The sequence below is a fragment of the Oncorhynchus nerka genome, linkage group LG24 (genome assembly GCF_034236695.1).
Source record: "Oncorhynchus nerka isolate Pitt River linkage group LG24, Oner_Uvic_2.0, whole genome shotgun sequence".
In the NCBI taxonomy this organism is placed as follows: domain Eukaryota; kingdom Metazoa; phylum Chordata; class Actinopteri; order Salmoniformes; family Salmonidae; genus Oncorhynchus; species Oncorhynchus nerka.
Window position 1 is genome coordinate 95355564 of NC_088419.1, and position 20345 is coordinate 95375908.

At 45.4% G+C, this 20345-nt stretch overlaps 1 pseudogene; it reads left to right on the forward strand.

The window, feature by feature from the left end:
- Positions 1-1801: 1801 nt before the first annotated feature.
- LOC115127803 (histone deacetylase complex subunit SAP130-like) overlaps positions 1802-20345 on the forward strand; it is a 58635-nt pseudogene continuing 40091 nt past the window's right edge.

Sequence of the window (20345 nt, forward strand, 5' to 3'; positions counted from 1 at the left end):
CCCTTGCTGTAGGGGATAGGATGGCTCCGGACCTCGTAGGGTAAGAGTTGAGTACCCTTGCTGTAGGGGATAGGATGGCTCCTTACCTCGTAGGGTAAGAGTTGAGTACCCTTGCTGTAGGGATAGTGTGGCTCCTTACCTCGTAGGGTAAGAGTTGAGTACCCTTGCTGTAGGGGATAGGATGGCTCCGGACCTCGTAGGGTAGAGTTGAGTACCCTTGCTGTAGGGGATAGGATGGCTCCGGACCTCATAGGGTAAGAGTTGAGTACCCCTTGCTGTAGGGGATAGGATGGCTCCTTACCTCGTAGGGTAAGAGTTGAGTACCCTTGCTGTAGGGGACAGGATGGCTCCTTACCTCGTAGGGTAAGAGTTGAGTACCCTTGCTGTAGGGGATAGGATGGCTCGGGACCTCGTAGGGTAAGAGTTGAGTACCCTTGATGTAGGGGACAGGATGGCTCCTTACCTCGTAGGGTAAGAGTTGAGTACCCTTGCTGTAGGGGATAGGATGGCTCCGGACCTTGTAGGGTAAGAGTTGAGTACCCTTGCTGTAGGGGACAGGATGGCTCCTTACCTCGTAGGGTAAGAGTTGAGTACCCTTGCTGTAGGGGATAGGATGGCTCCGGACCTCGTAGGGTAAGAGTTGAGTACCCTTGCTGTAGGGGATAGGATGGCTCCGGACCTCGTAGGGTAAGAGTTGAGTACCCTTGCTGTAGGGGATAGGATGGCTCCGGACCTCGTAGGTTAAGAGTTGAGTACCCTTGCTGTAGGGGATAGGATGGCTCCGGACCTCATAGGGTAAGAGGTGAGTACCCTTGATGTAGGGGACAGGATAGCTCCTTACCTCGTAGGGTAAGAGGTGAGTACCCTTGATGTAGGGGATAGGATGGCTCCTTACCTCGTAGGGTAAGAGTTGAGTACCCTTGCTGTAGGGGATAGGATGGCTCCTTACCTCGTAGGGTAAGAGTTGAGTACCCTTGCTGTAGGGGATAGGATGGCTCCGGACCTCGTAGGGTAAGAGTTGAGTACCCTTGCTGTAGGGGATAGGATGGCTCCTTACCTCGTAGGGTAAGAGTTGAGTACCCTTGCTGTAGGGGATAGGGTGGCTCCTTACCTCGTAGGGTAAGAGTTGAGTACCCTTGCTGTAGGGGATAGGATGGCTCCTTACCTCGTAGGGTAAGAGTTGAGTACCCTTGCTGTAGGGGACAGGATGGCTCCTTACCTCGTAGGGTAAGAGTTGAGTACCCTTGCTGTAGGGGATAGGATGGCTCCGGACCTCGTAGGGTAAGAGTTGAGTACCCTTGCTGTAGGGGATAGGATGGCTCCGGACCTCGTAGGGTAAGAGTTGAGTACCCTTGCTGTAGGGGATAGGATGGCTCCGGACCTCGTAGGTTAAGAGTTGAGTACCCTTGCTGTAGGGGATAGGATGGCTCCGGACCTCATAGGGTAAGAGGTGAGTACCCTTGATGTAGGGGACAGGATAGCTCCTTACCTCGTAGGGTAAGAGGTGAGTACCCTTGATGTAGGGGATAGGATGGCTCCTTACCTCGTAGGGTAAGAGTTGAGTACCCTTGCTGTAGGGGATAGGATGGCTCCTTACCTCGTAGGGTAAGAGTTGAGTACCCTTGCTGTAGGGGATAGGATGGCTCCGGACCTCGTAGGGTAAGAGTTGAGTACCCTTGCTGTAGGGGATAGGATGGCTCCTTACCTCGTAGGGTAAGAGTTGAGTACCCTTGCTGTAGGGGATAGGGTGGCTCCTTACCTCGTAGGGTAAGAGTTGAGTACCCTTGCTGTAGGGGATAGGATGGCTCCGGACCTCGTAGGGTAAGAGTTGAGTACCCCAGGTCTAGTTGATAGTGTACATGTATTTGATGGCTCCATTTGGGATGCAACCTATAATGTACAGATATCATAAACTGCACTTTCTCTATTTTGTCATTGATTGCAGGCTTTTTATTGGCTAATGCTCTATGTCCTGAATCTCCATCAAACTCTTTAGTCCAAGACTAGGCTTTAATCCGTTCCAAGAACCCACCCCCGATATGTCTTACAAAGTCAAAATCTTATCTCATCATCCCTCCTCAGGTCCCGGTTCAGACCCACAGCCTGCAGTCCCCGGTCCCAGCTCTGTCCCAGCAGGTGCCCAACAAGGCAGGTACACCTGGTCAACCTGTCACCGTCTTCAACCCTCCTGTCCAACTACTGCAGGCCCAGCCTGCTGCCCTCGTCGACGGACAGATGAAGGTAAGACCTCTCCATGGCTGTTTCTCCCAATTGCACTTTTTTTGCTATTTAGTGCACTACTTTTGACCAGGGCTCTAGTTGAAAGAAGCACACTTTGTTTACTCATCTCATATGTATATGTATATACTGTACTCTATACCATCTACTGCATCTTGCCATCTTTATGTAATACATGTATCACTAGCCACTTTAAACAATGCCACTTTGTTTACATACCCTACATTACTCATCTCATATGTATATACTGTACTAGATACCATGTCGTTCTGTACCATCACTCATTCATATATCGTTATGTATATATTCTTTATCCCTTTACACTTGTGTGTATAAGGTAGTAGTTGTGGAATTGTTACGTTAGATTACTCGTTGGTTATTACTGCATTGTCGGAACTAGAAGCAAAGGTATTAGGGTGGTAATTAGAACACCCCATTTCCCCCTCTCTTCCCTAGCCTGATCCCAGATCTGTTTTATCTATAAAGGTATTAGGGTGGTAATTAGAACACCCCATTCCCCCCTCTCTTCCCTAGCCTGATCCCAGATCTGTTTTTATCTATAAAGGTGGTAATTAGAACACCCCATTTCCCCCTCTCTTCCCTAGCCTGATCCCAGATCTGTTTTTATCTATAAAGGTGGTAATTAGAACACCCCATTCCCCCCTCTCTTCCCTAGCCTGATCCCAGATCTGTTTTTATCTATAAAGGTGGTAATTAGAACACCCCATTTCCCCCTTTCTTCCCTAGCCTGATCCCAGATCTGTTTTATCTATGAAGGTATTAGGGTGGTAATTAGAACACCCCATTTCCCCCTCTCTTCCCTAGCCTGATCCCAGATCTGTTTTATCTATAAAGGTATTAGGGTGGTAATTAGAACACCCCATTTCCCCCTCTCTTCCCTAGCCTGATCCCAGATCTGTTTTATCTATAAAGGTATTAGGGTGGTAATTAGAACACCCCATTCCCCCCTCTCTTCCCTAGCCTGATCCCAGATCTGTTTTTATCTATAAAGGTGGTAATTAGAACACCCCATTCCCCCCTCTCTTCCCTAGCCTGATCCCAGATCTGTTTTTATCTATAAAGGTGGTAATTAGAACACCCCATTCCCCCTCTTCCCTAGCCTGATCCCAGATCTGTTTTTATCTATAAAGGTGGTAATTAGAACACCCCATTCCCCCCTCTCTTCCCTAGCCTGATCCCAGATCTGTTTTTATCTATAAAGGTGGTAATTAGAACACCCCATTCCCCCCTCTCTTCCCTAGCCTGATCCCAGATCTGTTTTTATCTATAAAGGTGGTAATTAGAACACCCCATTCCCCCCTCTCTTCCCTAGCCTGATCCCAGATCTGTTTTATCTATAAAGGTATTAGGGTGGTAATTAGAACACCCCATTTCCCCCTCTCTTCCCGAGCCTGATCCCAGATCTGTTTGTGGTGTATAGCCAACTATACACGACAGCATGAACACATCCCTTCTTCCCCTGCCATCATCTGATTGAGAACTCACTCAGTCAAGGAGGAAAAGTTGATACCCCCAAAAGTGTCCTAAAATATAGAACCAAAAAAAGATGTTATCACTAGCTTAAATGAAATATATGTGTGTTAGGACAGCAAATATCATAGAAACAAATCTATATTTTCTGTGGTGTTTTTTTTCTTTCTCCCTTCTTCAGGCTGCCCTGAAATCGCTGGTACCCAGTCGTCTCATCGCCCCAGCTCCAGCCTCCAGCCAGGGCCAGGGGGGTCACATCCCTCTCCCTCTGCCTCCCAAGGTGCAGCCTGCCCTGCTTGGCCACATCACTGTCACCCTGGAGAGCCACATCGCCCCCACCTCCTCCATCCCTGTGGTAACCATCAGTGGACAACAGGTGACTACATAGCCTGTTACATTCTTATTGGCTCTTGTTTGTGATCATTACATTCTTATTGGCTCTTGTTTGTGATCATTACATTCTTATTGGCTCTTGTTTGTGATCATCACATTCTTATTGGCTCTTGTTTGTGATCATCACATTCTTATTGGCTCTTGTTTGTGATCATTACATTCTTATTGGCTCTTGTTTGTGATCATCGCATTCTTATTGGCTCTTGTTTGTGATCATCGCATTCTTATTGGCTCTTGTTTGTGATCATTACATTCTTATTGGCTCTTGTTTGTGATCATCACATTCTTATTGGCTCTTGTTTGTGATCATCACATTCTTATTGGCTCTTGTTTGTGATCATTACATTCTTATTGGCTCTTGTTTGTGATCATTACATTCTTATTGGCTCTTGTTTGTGATCATTGCTTTTTAATAACTTTAATGAATGAGCCAATAAGGGGGCAGTTTCCTGGACACAGATTAAGCCCTAGTCCGGGATCAAAACTACATCAGTAGATTATCTCTGTTGAAAATGTGTTTTTAATCCAGGATTAGACAATCTGCGTCCAGGAAAACCTTTTATTAGGGACTGATGTTTTTGACCTGTTCTTATTTCAGGGCCACTCCGTGTAATCGGCATCACCTCGTGCCAGCTAATATCCAGATAATTAGGTCTCCTTCTGTTCCTCAACACACATTCACCTCTCACCTACCAAGAGGTACGTACTACATCTCCCTAATCCATCTCTCAAACCCAGCGTTTTGATTGGAGGCTTAACACCCACCCGTTTCACTTCCCATTTACCCTAAACCGATATTACTGGCCGGAGGGGAAACTATATTTCTATTTCTATTTTTCTCGCGTGTCGCACTTCTCTGGCTCGGCCTCTAGAGGGCGCTCTTACCCTCCTGCCTTTCGTTCTGTATTATGTTCCCTCGTCTATATTGTGCTGTCTGTCTTCCAGGGGCGGTGGCTGCAGCAGTGATGTCCAGCTGTAAAGGGCCTGCTGTTCTCAGACCAGCATCAGGGGCCAATGCAGGCCCGTTCAGCACACGGTACATCACGTCAAACACCAGTCTAACCAGGTGCTTACCCCAGTGTTATTACGGCTCAATTGCATTATTATGGTGGGAGGCTTGTGAAGGGTTTACAGATCAAATGTTGACTAACACACCATTGTTTTTCCTCATTTGTAGTGCAGGAAATGACTGCCCCCTCCCCCTGGGGGTTGACTAACACACCATTGTTTTTCCTCATTTGTAGTGCAGGAAATGACTGCCCCCCCCCTCCCCCTGGGGGTTGACTAACACACCATTGTTTTTCCTCATTTGTAGTGCAGGAAATGACTGCCCCCCTCCCTCGGGGTTGACTAACACACCATTGTTTTTCCTCATTTGTAGTGCAGGAAATGACTGCCCCCCCTCCCTCGGGGTTGACTAACACACCATTGTTTTTCCTCATTTGTAGTGCAGGAAATGACTGCCCCCCCTCCCCCTCCCTCGGGGTTGACTAACACACCATTGTTTTTCCTCATTTGTAGTGCAGGAAATGACTTGCTCCCCCTGGGGGTGACTAACACACCATTGTTTTTCCTCATTTGTAGTGCAGGAAATGACTGCCCCCTCCTCGGGGGTTGACTTACTTCATTGTAACAAAGGATAACTCCTGCGTTCATCATTGTTTGTGTTGACAGTTCAGTCAGTCTTGTAAGGAAACATAGTATGATTGTCTCCCTCTCTTCGTCCTCAGTCTCGTTCCCCTGTCACCAGCTCTACAGCAGTGGTCCCCATCTCAGCCACCCGGAACCAGTCCCCTGTCATCAACCCAACGTTCACCCAGTCTGCAGAGGTGCTGCATGGGTAGGTGGCCCAGTAGCTAGACTAGCATTAAAGGGATAGTGTGAGATTTTGGCCCTTTATGTACTTATCCAGAGTCAGATGAACTCATTGTGAGGGCTCTAAATTAAAAATGTTCATTGGTAGCACATGCGCTCCCAACTTTAAAAAGTTTGGAGTACCAGAAAATAAGATTGCGATATAGCCTAAACGATTCCCAGCTACTTCTGAAGCACATGTTGTGCTCTAGAAACGAATATGTAACCCTGTAAATACATTTAGTTTATTATAAAAAGCTAAACTGTGATGACGACATGCAAGAGATCTGTCATTCATTCATTGCTGTGATCATTGACTTCCTGAAGAAGATATCCCCTTTCTTTCTGTGTCCCCAGATGTTTGGCTGTACTGGTAAAGTTATCAGGTTGTCAGCTAGCAAGCTAGCTAATGAGGTAACATGACTGATGTTTGGATGTACTGGTAAAGTTACCAGGTTGTTAGCTAGCAAGCTAGCTAATGAGGTAACATGACTGATGTTTGGATGTACTGGTAAAGTTATCAGGTTGTCAGCTAGCTAGCTAGCTAATGAGGTAACATGACTTATGTTTGGATGTACTGGTAAAGTTACCAGGTTGTTAGCTAGCAAGCTAGCTAATGAGGTAACATGACTTATGTTTGGATGTACTGGTAAAGTTATCAGGTTGTTAGCTAGCTAGCTAATGAGGTAACATGACTGATGTTTGGATGTACTGGTAAAGTTACCAGGTTGTTAGCTAGCTAGCTAATGAGGTAACATGACTGATGTTTGGATGTACTGGTAAAGTTACCAGGTTGTTAGCTAGCTAGCTAATGAGGTAACATGACTGATGTTTGGATGTACTGGTAAAGTTATCAGAATTTAGCTAGCTAGCTAATGAGGTAACATGACTGATGTTTGGATGTACTGGTAAAGTTACCAGGTTGTTAGCTAGCTAGCTAATGAGGTAACATGACTGATGTTTGGATGTACTGGTAAAGTTACCAGGTTGTTAGCTAGCTAGCTAATGAGGTAACATGACTGGACCACGGTGTAAAACAAATGCAGCCAGCGAGTAGTTTTAGAACGGCCCGCGACATGGTTTATGACAGGAGGAGAAAAAGATTGTGTCGGTAATATGTGTCAGATCTTTTGAACTGTTTGGGTTCGGGAAAACAAGCAGTTTGCTCCGTAGTAATGGTACAAGCATGACGCTAACGAATCTGCGCTCGGGAAACAACGGTACAGAAAGAAAACAAATATATGGTTTAGTTTTTGCACAGTGCTCCCAAATTAAAACCCCCCGTATAAATGAGAAAATAAACCATAGGACTTACCTTTAACCACTTGTGTAAATGACAACATTTGTGTTTGTGCTTGGTGGGTTGATGATGTCACATTAAAAGGGATGGTGGGTTGATGATGTCACATTAAAAGGGATGGTGGGTTGATGATGTCAAATTAAAAGGGATGGTGGGTTGATGATGTCAAATTAAAAGGGATGGTGGGTTGATGATGTCACATTAAAAGGGATGGTGGGTTGATGATGTCACATTAAAAGGGATGGTGGGTTGATGATGTCACATTAAAAGGCTTGGTGGGTTGATGATGTCACATTAAAAGGGATGTTGGGTTGATGATGTCACATTAAAAGGCTTGGTGGGTTGATGATGTCACATTAAAAGGGATGGTGGGTTGATGATGTCACATTAAAAGGGATGGTGGGTTGATGATGTCACATTAAAAGGCTTGGTGGGTTGATGATGTCACATTATTTTTTATTTTATTTTATTTCACCTTTATTTAACCAGGTAGGCTAGTTGAGAACAAGTTCTCATTTGCAACTGCGACCTGGCCAAGATAAAGCATAGCAGTGTGAACAGATAACACAGAGTTACACATGGAGTAAACAATTAACAAGTCAATAACACAGTAGAAAAAAATGGGCAGTCTATATACAATGTGTGCAAAAGGCATGAGGAGGTAGGCGAATAATACAATTTTGCAGATTAACACTGGGGTGATAAATGATCAGATGGTCATGTACAGGTAGAGATATTGGTGTGCAAAAGAGCAGAAAAGTAAATAAATAAATAAAATTGAAAAAAAAACAGTATAAAAACAGTATGGGAATGAGGTAGGTGAAAATGGGTGGGCTATTTACCAATAGACTATGTACAGCTGCAGCGATCGGTTAGCTGCTCGGATAGCTGATGTTTGAAGTTGGTGAGGGAGATAAAGTCTCCAACTTCAGCGATTTTTGCAGTTCGTTCCAGTCACAGGCAGCAGAGTACTGGACGAAAGGCGGCCAAATGAGGTGTTGGCTTTAGGGATGATCAGTGAGATACACCTGCTGGAGCGTGTGCTACGGATGGGTGTTGCCATCGTGACCAGTGAACTGAGATAAGGCGGAGCTTTACCTAGCATGGACTTGTAGATGACCTGGAGCCAGTGGGTCTGGCGACGAATATGTAGCGAGGGCCAGCCGACTAGAGCATACAAGTCGCAGTGGTGGGTGGTATAAGGTGCTTTGGTGACAAAACGGATGGCACTATGATAGACTGCATCCAGTTTGCTGAGTAGAGTGTTGGAAGCCATTTTGTAGATGACATCGCCGAAATCGAGGATCGGTAGGATAGTCAGTTTTACTAGGGTAAGCTTGGCGGCGTGAGTGAAGGAGGCTTTGTCGCGGAATAGAAAGCCGACTCTTGATTTGATTTTCGATTGGAGATGTTTGATGTGAGTCTGGAAGGAGAGTTTGCAGTCTAGCCAGACACCTAGGTACTTATAGATGTCCACATATTCAAGGTCGGAACCATCCAGGGTGGTGATGCTAGTCGGGCATGCTGGTGCAGGCAGCGATCGGTTGAAAAGCATGCATTTGGTTTTACTCGCGTTTAAGAGCAGTTGGAGGCCACGGAAGGAGTGCTGTATGGCATTGAAGCTCGTTTGGAGGTTAGATAGCACAGTGTCCAATGACGGGCCGAAAGTATATAGAATGGTGTCGTCTGCGTAGAGGTGGATCAGGGAATCGCCCGCAGCAAGAGCAACATCATTGATATATACAGAGAAAAGAGTCGGCCCGAGGGTGAAGAGTGCGAAGTGCGAAGAGCTGCGGGGGCGGAGCTGTTGGCCGAGGTTGGAGTAGCCAGGCGGAAGGCATGGCCAGCCGTTGAGAAGTGCTTATTGAAGCTTTCAATAATCGTGGATTTATCGGTGGAGACCGTGTTACCTAGCCTCAGTGCAGTGGGCAGCTGGGAGGAGGTGCTCTTGTTCTCCATGGACTTCACAGTGTCCCAGAACTTTTGGAGTTGGAGCTACAGGATGCAAACTTCTGCCTGAAGAAGCTGGCCTTAGCTTTCCTGACTGACTGTGTGTATTGGTTCCTGACTTCCCTGAACAGTTGCATATCACGGGGGCTATTCGATGCTATTGCAGTCCGCCACAGGATGTTTTTGTGCTGGTCGAGGGCAGTCAGGTCTGGAGTGAACCAAGGGCTCTATCTGTTCTTGGTTCTGCATTTTTGAACGGAGCATGCTTATCTAAAATGGTGAGGAAGTTACTTTTAAAGAATGACCAGGCATCCTCAACTGACGGGATGAGGTCAATGTCCTTCCAGGATACCCGGGCCAGGTCGATTAGAAAGGCCTGCTCACAGAAGTGTTTTAGGGAGCGTTTGACAGTGATGAGGGTGGTCGTTTGACTGCGGCTCCGTGGCGGATACAGGCAATGAGGCAGTGATCGCTGAGATCCTGGTTGAAGACAGCGGAGGTGTATTTGGAGGGCCAGTTGGTCAGGATGACGTCTATGAGGGTGCCCTTGTTTACAGAGTTAGGGTTGTACCTGGTGGGTTCCTTGATGATTTGAGTGAGATTGAGGGCATCTAGCTTACATTGTAGGACTGCCGGGGTGTTAAGCATATCCCAGTTTAGGTCACCTAACAGAACAAACTCTGAAGCTAGATGGGGGGCGATCAATTCACAAATGGTGTCCAGGGCACAGCTGGGAGCTGAGGGTAGCAGGCGGCAACAGTGAGAGACTTATTTCTGGAGAGGGTAATTTTCAAAATTAGTAGTTCGAACTGTTTGGGTATGGACCTGGAAAGTATGACATTACTTTGCAGGCTATCTCTACAGTAGACTGCAACTCCGCCCCTTTGGTAGTTCTATCTTGACGGAAGATGTTATAGTTGGGTATGGAAATCTCTGAGTTTTGGTGGCCTTCCTGAGCCAGGATTCAGACACGGCAAGGACATCAGGGTTAGCAGAGTGTGCTAAAGCAGTGAGTAAAACAAACTTAGGGAGGAGGCTTCTGATGTTGACATGCATAAAACCAAGGCTTTTCGCTCACAGAAGTTAACAAATGAGGGTACCTGGGGACATGCAGGGCCTGGGTTTACCTCCACATCACCCGCGGAACAGAGAAGGAGTAGTAATGAGGGTGCGGCTAAAGGCTATCAAAACTGGTCGCCTAGAGCGTTGGGGGCAGAGGATAAGAGGAGCAGGTTTCTGGGCATGGTAGAATATATTCAGGGCATAATGCGCAGACAGGGGTATGGTGGGGTGCGGGTACAGCGGAGGTAAGCCCAGGCACTGGGTGATGATGAGACAGGTTGTATCTCTGGACATGCTGGTTGTAATGGGTGAGGTCACCGCATGTGTGGGAGGTGGGACAAAGGAGGTAACAGGGGTATGCAGAGTGGGTCTAGGGGCTCCATTGTGAACTAAAACAATTATAACTAACCTGAACAACAGTATACAAGGCATATTGACATCTGAGAGAGACATACAGTGAGGCATACAGTAATCACAGGAGTTGAATTTGGAAAGCTAGCTAAAAACAGTAGGCGAGGCTAATCCGCTAGCACAACAAACAGCAGGTAAAATGGCGTTGACTAGGCAACGGGCCGACAGGTAAGGTAATTAAAGGTAATTAAAAGGGATGGTGGGTTGATGATGTCACATTAAAAGGGATGGTGGGTTGATGATGTCACATTAAAAGGCTTGGTGGGTTGATGATGTCACATTAAAGGGATGGTGGGTTGATGATGTCACATTAAAAGGGATGGTGGGTTGATGATGTCACATTAAAAGGGATGGTGGGTTGATGATGTCACATTAAAAGGGATGGTGGGTTGATGATGCCACTTTAAACGTTTGTTGGGTTGATGATGTCTTGTGTTACCTCCTCCAGGCATCCAGGGCTGACCATCCACCCTCCTCCTGCCACCATCAGTATCCAACGTCCCCAGGGGGCCAGGGACACAGCCACACGCATCACCCTGCCCTCCCACCCTGCTATAGGGGGCAGAAACCCCAGCCCCCCACACCATGACACAGGTCAGAACCTTTGACGATACATATTTACCTTTGGCGCTATACTCCAGCATTTTGGATTTGAGATCAAATGTTTAGTGTCAGGCAACAGTATAGAATGTCACCTTTTTATTTGAGGGTATTTTCATATACATCTCTGTTTTACTGTTTATAAATGAAAGCACTTTGTATATCTAGTTCCCCATTTGAAGACGTACCGATGTGGGCTCTTAATTTGATATCCCTGTTGCAGGAAATCTTTAACTTGCAGGAAATGTTTAACAGTGTATTTGAGGTTAGTAATTTCCACTTAGAAATTTCAGACTTGATTGTCCCTTACGTATAACTTTTTGAGGATCTGGGGACACATGCCAAATCTTTTCCGTCTCCTGAGGGGGAATGGGTGTTGTTGTGCCCTTATTACGACTGGTTTGGTGTGTTTGGGACATGATAGTTTGTTGGTGATGTGGACACAAAGGAACTTAACTCTCAACCTGCTCCACTACAGCCCCGTAGATGAGAATGGGGGCGTGTTCGGCCCTCCTTTTCCTGTAGTCCGCCATCAGCTCTTTTGTCTTGCTCCCTATAGGCTGTCTAATCATTGTCACCACCGTTGTGTCATCAGCAAACTTAATGATGGTGTTGGACTCGTGTTTGGCCACGCAATTGTGGGTGAACAGGGAGTACAGGAGGGGACTAAGTACACACCCCTGAGGGGCCCCCGTGAGCTTTGTGGGCACTATTGTGTTGAACGCTGAGCTGTAGTCAATGAGCAGCATTCTCACATATAGTACCAGTCAAAAGTTTGAACACACCTACTCATTCCAGGGGTTTTCTTTATTTTTTACTAGTTTCTACATTGTAGAATAATAGTGAAGACATCAAAACTATGAAACAACACATATGGAATCATGTAGTAACCAAAAAAGTGTTTAACAAATCAAAATATATTTTATATTTGAGATTCTTCAAAGTAGCCACCCTTTGCCTTGATTACAGCGTTGCACACTCTTGGCATTCTCTCAACCAGCTTCACAAAGTAGTCACCTGGAATGCATTTCAATTAACAGGTGTGGCTTGTTAAAAGTTAATTTGTGGAATTTCTTTCCTTCAAAATGTGTTTGAGCCAATCAGTTGTGATGTGACAAGGTAGGGGTGGTATACAGAAGATAGCCCTATTTGGTAAAAGACCAAGTCCATATTATGGCAAAAACTGCTCAAATGAACAAAGAGAAACCACAGTCCATCATTACTTTAATACATGATTGTCAGTCAATCTGAAAAATGTCAAGAACTTTTAAAGTTACTTCAAGTGCAGTCGCAAAAACCATCAAGCGCTATGATGAAACTGTCTTTCATGAGGATTATGTTATTATATGGTTATTATGTTATTATGTTATTATATGTTATTATAGATTATATGTTATTATGTTATTAGTTATTATATTCCCTCTGCTGTTATTATGTTATTTAGTTATTAGGATGTTATTATAGTTTATTATTATGTTATTTAGTTACCAGCCTATGTTATTTATGTTATTAATTATGTTATTTATTTATTTATGCACCTTTGTTATTTTGATAAAACTTTTATTTATGTTATTATGGATATGTTATTTACATGATTCCATAGCTGTTATTTCATAGTTTTAATGCCTTCACTATTATTCTACAATGTAGAAAATAGTCTAAATAAAGAAAAACCCTTAAATGAGTAGAGGTGTCCAAACTTTTGACTGGTACTGTGTGTGTGTTTGTATTTTATATATGATTTTGTGTTTTCATTTCTAAACGGTAAAAAATACCCTCAAATAAAAGGTGACATTCTGTACCTCATATGAAATATTTGATCTCAAATCCAAAATGGTGGAGTACTGTATATGGCCAAATGTACAATAAAAAAATGTATAGCTTCGCTGTCCAAATACATACGGAGGGGAGTGTAAGATGTTCTATGGTTGTTCTCATCAAGTCAGGTTTTTCTGGTGACACTTTGACAGGAAAAATAGAAGAAAATACACTTCCTTCTATTCCAGAAATCCATCTTCTGTTCCGGGACTCCGCTTGCTGCAGCAACGGGGGCACCTATTCTAACCACCACCACCACTACTGGCCCAGGCACCACCACTACAGGTAACACCACCCCACACAGATCCTATTCAATTACATTTTAGTGATTCATTTTAATATGTTATTCTACGAGGTCACCATTCTAGGACTCCTATTTACAAAGAGTCATAGAGTGCTTGATATCGGATCAGTTTATCCTGTTTCGATCATAATGAATAAGACGAATAACATGGACGTTTTTAAAGACCGAAGATCCCCTAAAAATTGACTTAATTTAGTAAACGGCCCCATGTGGCATCAATATGAGTCCGAAACCTTTATTCTACTGTCGAAATTGACTACAAAGTGGATATGGGATCATTTTAGTCATGAAGTCGGTCTCGTCCAAAACATCTTTTTTTTTTGTGTGTGTGTGTGTGTGTGTGTGTGTGTGTGTGTGTGAGGTTTGTGGTTTGTAAATTTAAAGTTGGGTTTATTTCAACCCTGCCCACAGCATCAGTAATGATCAATTCGGAGTGCAGCTGCATGCGACCCGATCGTAATGCCCGTGGTGAAATTGGGTTCACTTTGGATATCCCTATGGGTCTAGTTAGGGACCATCAGCATTTCGCTACACTCGCATTAACATCTGCTAACCATGTGTATGTGACTAAATAAAATTTGATTTGATTTTTTAAAATTACAGTGTAAAGGTAACTGCCAGAAATAATGGAAAGTAAATTTATGCTTACAACGTATATTGAAAGCAGGTGCTTACACACAGGTGTAGTTCTTGCTTAGGGGCATGAAAGATTAGTGGAATCTGTGTGGGTAGCTGGACAGGTAGGATGACTGACAGTGAAGGTGAACAGGTGGTCACGTGTCCTCCTTTTATGGAGTTTAGATCTGTCGGACATTTCCACCTGACCTAATTAAAGCGCCCCTGGCCCAGCTGAGTAAATGAATTAAAGGATTATTCCACCAACTCCATGGGCCTTTTCTACAGGCATGTATAAAATGCTGGACAGGCCATTATTTTAGCTACCATGGCTATCCCCAAACCACATGAGTGGTCAGTGAATGGTTTGATGAGCATGACACCTATGTAAACCAGGGGTGGGCAACTCCAGCTCGTGCTGGACCAACGCTGGACCAACGCCCGATTTAAGACGCGTTTATGTCTGTGTTTCCTTTATTTTGTCAGGTACTTGTACAAAGGTTTGACCAGGGTTTTTTCTGGATCAAAATTGTGTTGTCACCGACCAAAGATTTTAGAGGCCCTCCTGTTAGCCGCAGTGACTAATATTTAGCTGTTTTAAAGCAAATCTCCTATCTACAATTCTACACATTTTGTAATAGTTCATGTTATCTGGGTGACTCAAACATTTTAAAAGGTCATTCTACTCCAAAATAAATAAAAAATTAAATAATGCTGAAACCATATAAAATATAATTTCTGTAATTTCAGTCCAATTACATGGGCCAATGGTTTAAATAATTTTTACATATTGGACCATGCATATAGCCTATGCATGGCCCCGTATTATAATATATGCTATTAGAAAATAGCATTATCGCTAATGGCTATAAATAAATGGGCTTAAGCATGCGGTTGTCTATCTGCATTTACACTATCGGGCTAATCATTATCTAGATCCCAAATGTGATATTTTAACTAGTTGGCATCCTATTGATACATTTTATGTACCAAAAAAACATACATAAACAGTAAATATAATGTAGGCCTACATGTTAGGGTAACTTGGGGTAAACTGCCACCCAGGGTAAAACGCCCCTGCCTGTAAACAGACACACCTTCATTCTCCCTCACAGACACACCTTCATCCCCCCCTCACAGACACACCTTCACCCCCTCACAGACACACCTTCACCCCCTCACAGACACACCTTCATTTCCCCACTTTCCCTGGTTGCCCTAAACTTGCTCAACTAAAAATGTAATCTGTCTCATCACAATTTAAATCATCCCCCCAAAAAAAAAATATATATATATATATTTTGAGGTTGGGTGGCGTCTTTCCCCCAGTTGACCCATGTTACCCCCAGTTGACCCATGTTACCCCTCCAGTTGACCCATGTTACCCTCCTCCAGTTGACCCATGTTACCTTGACCCACCCATGTTACCTCCCTCCAGTTGACCCCCTCCAGTTGACCCATGTTACCCTCCAGTTGACCCATGTTACCCTTCAGTTGACCCATGTTACCCTCCAGTTGACCCATGTTACCTCCCTCCAGTTGACCCATGTTACCCTCCCTCCAGTTGACCCATGTTACCCTCCAGTTGACCCATGTTCCTCCAGTTGAATGTTACCTCCTGACCCCCTCCAGTTGACCCATGTTACCTCCCTCCAGTTGACCCATGTTACCCTCCCTCCAGTTGACCCATGTTACCCTCCAGCTCATGTTACCCTCCAAATGTAATCTCCAGTGACCCATGTTACCATGTTACCCTCAGTTGACCCAACCCATGTTACCCTCCAGTTGACCCATGTTACCCCCTCCAGTTGACCCCTCCAGTTACCCTCCAGTTGACCCATGTTACCCTCCAGTTGAATGTTACCCTCCAGTTGACCCATGTTACCTCCAGTTGACCCATGTTACCCTCCAGTTGACCCATGTTACCTCCAGTTGACCCATGTTACCCTCCATTTTGACCCATGGTTGACCCATGTTACCCTCCAGTTCTTTCCCCCAGTTGACCCATGTTACCCTCCAGTTGACCCATGTTACCCTCCAGTTGACCCATGTTACCCTCCAGTTGACCCATGTTACCCTGACCCATGTTACCCTCCAGTTGACCCATGTTACTCCTCCAGTGACCCATGTTACCTCCAGTTGACCCATGTTACCCTCCAGTTGACCCACCTCCAGTTGACCATGTTACCCTCCAGTTGACCCCCCTCCAGTTGACCCATGTTACCTCCAGTTGACCCATGTTGACCCATGTTACCCTTGACCCCCTCCAGTTGACCCATGTTACCCTCCTCCCTCCAGTTGACCCACCCTCCCCTTGACCCATGTTACCCTCCAGTTGACCCATGTTACCCTCCAGTTGACCCATGTTGTTACCCTCCAGTTGACCCATGTTACCTCCAGTTGACCCATGTTACCCTCCAGTTGACCCATGTTACCCCCTGACCCATGTTACCTCCAGTTGACCCATGTTACCCTCCAGTTGACCCATGTTACCCTCCAGTTGACCCATGTTCCCTCCAGTTGACCCATGTTACCCTCCAGTTGACCCATGTTACCCTCCAGTTGACCCATGTTACCCTCCAGTTGACCCATGTTACCCTCCAGTTGACCCATGTTTAGTTACCCTCCCTCCCCCACTCCAGTTGACCCATGTTTGACCCATGTTACCCTCCAGTTGACCCATTCCAAACCCTCCAGTGTGTTACCCTCCAGTTGACCCATGTTACCCCCTCCAGTTGACCCATGTTACCCTCCAGTTGACCCATGTTACCTCCTGACCCATGTTACCCTCCAGTTGACCCATGTTACCCTCCAGTTGACCCATGTTACCCTCCAGTTGACCCATGTTACCCTCCAGTTGACCCATGTTACCCTCCAGTTTGTTACCTCCAGTTGACCCATGTTACCCTCCAGTTGACCCATGTTACCCTCCAGTTGACCCATGTTACCTCCAGTTGACCCATGTTACCCTCCAGGAATGGAACCCTCCAGTGACCCATGTTACCCTCCAGTTGACCCATGTTACCCTCCTCTTTCTCCAGTTGACCCATGTTACCCTCCAGTTGACCCATGTTACCCTCCAGTTGACCCATGTTACCCTCCAGTTGACCCATGTTACCCTCCAGTTTGTTCCTCCAGTTGACCCATGTTACCCCTGACCCTCCAGTTGACCCATGTTACCTCCAGTTGACCCATGTTACCCTCCAGTTGACCCATGTTACCCTCCTGACCCATGTTACCCTCCAGTTGACCCATGTTACCCTCCAGTTGACCCATGTTACCCTCCCTCCAGTTGACCCATGTTACCCTCCAGTTGACCCATGTTACCCTCCAGTTGACCCATGTTACCTCTCCCCTCCAGTTGACCCATGTTCTCCAGTTGACCCATGTTACCCTCCAGACCCATGTTACCTCCAGTTGACCCATGTTACCCTCCAGTTGACCCATGTTACCTCCAGTTGACCCATGTTACCCCTCCAGTTGACCCATGTTACCCTCCCTCCAGTTGACCCAAATACCCATGTTACCCTCCATTGACCCATGTTACCCTCCCTCCAGTTGACCCATGTCTATGATAACCCTCCACCATCCAGTTGACCCATGACCCTCCAGTTGACCCATGTTACCCTCCAGTTAACCCATGTTACCCTCCATAGTTACCCTCAGTTGACCCTGTTTGTCATGTTACCCTCCAGTTGACCCATGTTACCCTCCATTGACCCATGTTACCCTGACCCATGTTACCCTCCAGTTGACCCATGTTACCTCCCTCCAGTTGACCCATGTTACCTCCAGTTGACCCATGTTACCCTCCAGTTGACCCATGTTATCCAGTTGACATGTTACTCCATCCCATGTTACTCCAGTTGTAAATATGTTATCCAACTATTGTCTCCAGTTGATGTTACCCTCCCTCCCACCTCCAGTTGACCCATGACTCCAGTTGGTTACCCTCCAAATGTTACCCTCCAGTTGACCCATGTTACCCTCCAGTTGACCCATGTTACCCTCCCTCCAGTTGACCCATGTTACTCCTACCCTCCAGTTGACCCATGTTACCCTCCCTCCAGTTGACCCATGTTACCCTCCAGTTGACCCATGTTACTCCCTCCAGTTGAAACCCCCTCCAGTTGACCCATGTTACCCTCCCTCCAGTTGACCCATGTTACCCTCCAGTTGACCCATGTTACCCTCCAGTTGACCCATGTTACCCTCCAGTTGACCCATGTTACCCTCCAGTTGACCCATGTTACCCTCCAGTTGACCCATGTTACCCTCCCTCCAGTTGACCCATGTTACCCTCCAGTTGACCCATGTTACCCTCCAGTTGACCCATGTTACCCTCCAGTTGACCCATGTTACGTTTAGCCCCACTCTCTCCGTTTGTCATTCCAAACGTGTTTAAACATGTTGCTGCTAAGAACTGGTACATATTTTAGGAGTTGAGAAATGAGTAGGAATGGAAAGTTGGGTTCCCTCTCTCTTTCTAACAAGGCCATTAAAACGTCTGTTTTTTCCCCCGCGATTGTCAGAATGCATGTTTGCACTCCCTCCCATGGCACTATTGTCTATGTAACACCATCACATGACTAGGTAAATGACTAGGTAAATAGATCATCTATTGCTATAGGACACTATTGTCATAACACATGACTAGGTAAATAGATTAACTATTGTCTATGATAACACCATCACATGACTAGGTAAATATTATCTGTAAATAGATCATAGTGATCAACTATGATTAACTATTGTCTATGATAACACCATCACATGACTAGGTAAATAGATCAACTATTGTCTATAATAACACCATTACATGACTAGGTAAATAGATCAACTATTGTCTATAATAACACCATTACATGACTAGGTAAATAGATCAACTATTGTCTATAATAACACCATCACATGACTAGGTAAATAGATCAACTATTGTCTGGTTTAGTTTAATAACATGACTAGGTAAATAGATCGACTATTCTATAATGGGGTAGTCTGATTTTTCTGTTCATAACTCATTTTGTTTGCAGAGGAAACGTTAACGTGGACTGTTCTAGAATCTTCGATGTGCGCATCGTCCGATTTTTGTATTTATTTGATGTCCCATATTTTAGGGCGTGGTCGGCAATAATTTAGCCACGGCGCAGCGCCACATGCAAATGACTACGGCGGAAACACTGCCTCAAACCAACTATAAATTCTATACACATTTTGAAAGCATTTAATGAGAACTTCTACATTGTAATTATTATCTTTAATCATTTGTTACTTTTATTTATTTGTTGAATTTTTTAAAAATATATATATATATATTTTTTTAATTTTACCCCTTTTTCTCCCCAATTTTCGTGGTATCCAATTATTGTAGTAGCTACTATCTTGTCTCATCGCTACAACTCCCGTGCGGGCTCGGGAGAGACGAAGGTTGAATGTCATGCGTCCTCCGATACACAACCCAACCAAGCCGCACTGCTTCTTTAACACAGCGCGCATCCAACCCGGGAAGCCAGCCGCACCAATGTGTAGGAGGAAACACCATGCACCCGGCAACCTTGGTTAGCGCGCACTGCGCCCGGCCCGCTACAGGAGTCGCTGGTGCGCGATGAGACAAGGACATCCCTACCGACCAAGCCCTCCCTAACCCGACGACGCTAGGCCAATTGTGCGTCGCCCCCACGGACCTCCCGGTCGCGGCCGGTTACGACAGAGCCTGGGCGCGAACCCAGGGACTCTGATGGCACAGCTGGCGCTGCAGTACAGCGCCCTTAACCACTGCGCCACCCGGGAGGCCCAATATATATTTTTTTAACCTACATTGTTGGTTAAAGGGCTTGTAAAGTAGGCATTTCACTGTAAGGTCTACACCTGTTTCAAATCACCATTTGATTTAATGGTCCCTAATTAGCCCCGGAGATGAGCTATCCAAAGTTCAACCACTTTTGCCACGGCCGTACACTATTTTGCTAAATCGTTTGGCTAACTCTTACCGTCTGCGAACACACGAGACCCACATCAAACCACAACACCCCAAACCAACTCACGTTTGAATGGACCGCTAACATTCCTTAACGAACCAAATCTAAAAACAAATCAAAATCAAATCAGGAAGTGCAGTCGCCCTTTTGACGATTCCTCATTGAAACAAATGGCATTCTCTGTCCCGTGATCCTCTGTCCCGTGATCCTCTTTCAGGCACTGCGCCACACACCCAGATGACCAGCAGTACTATCGTCACCATGACGATGCCCACACACTCCTCCCATGCCACAGCACTGACCACCTCTACCATCCCAGTTGGTGAGTAAC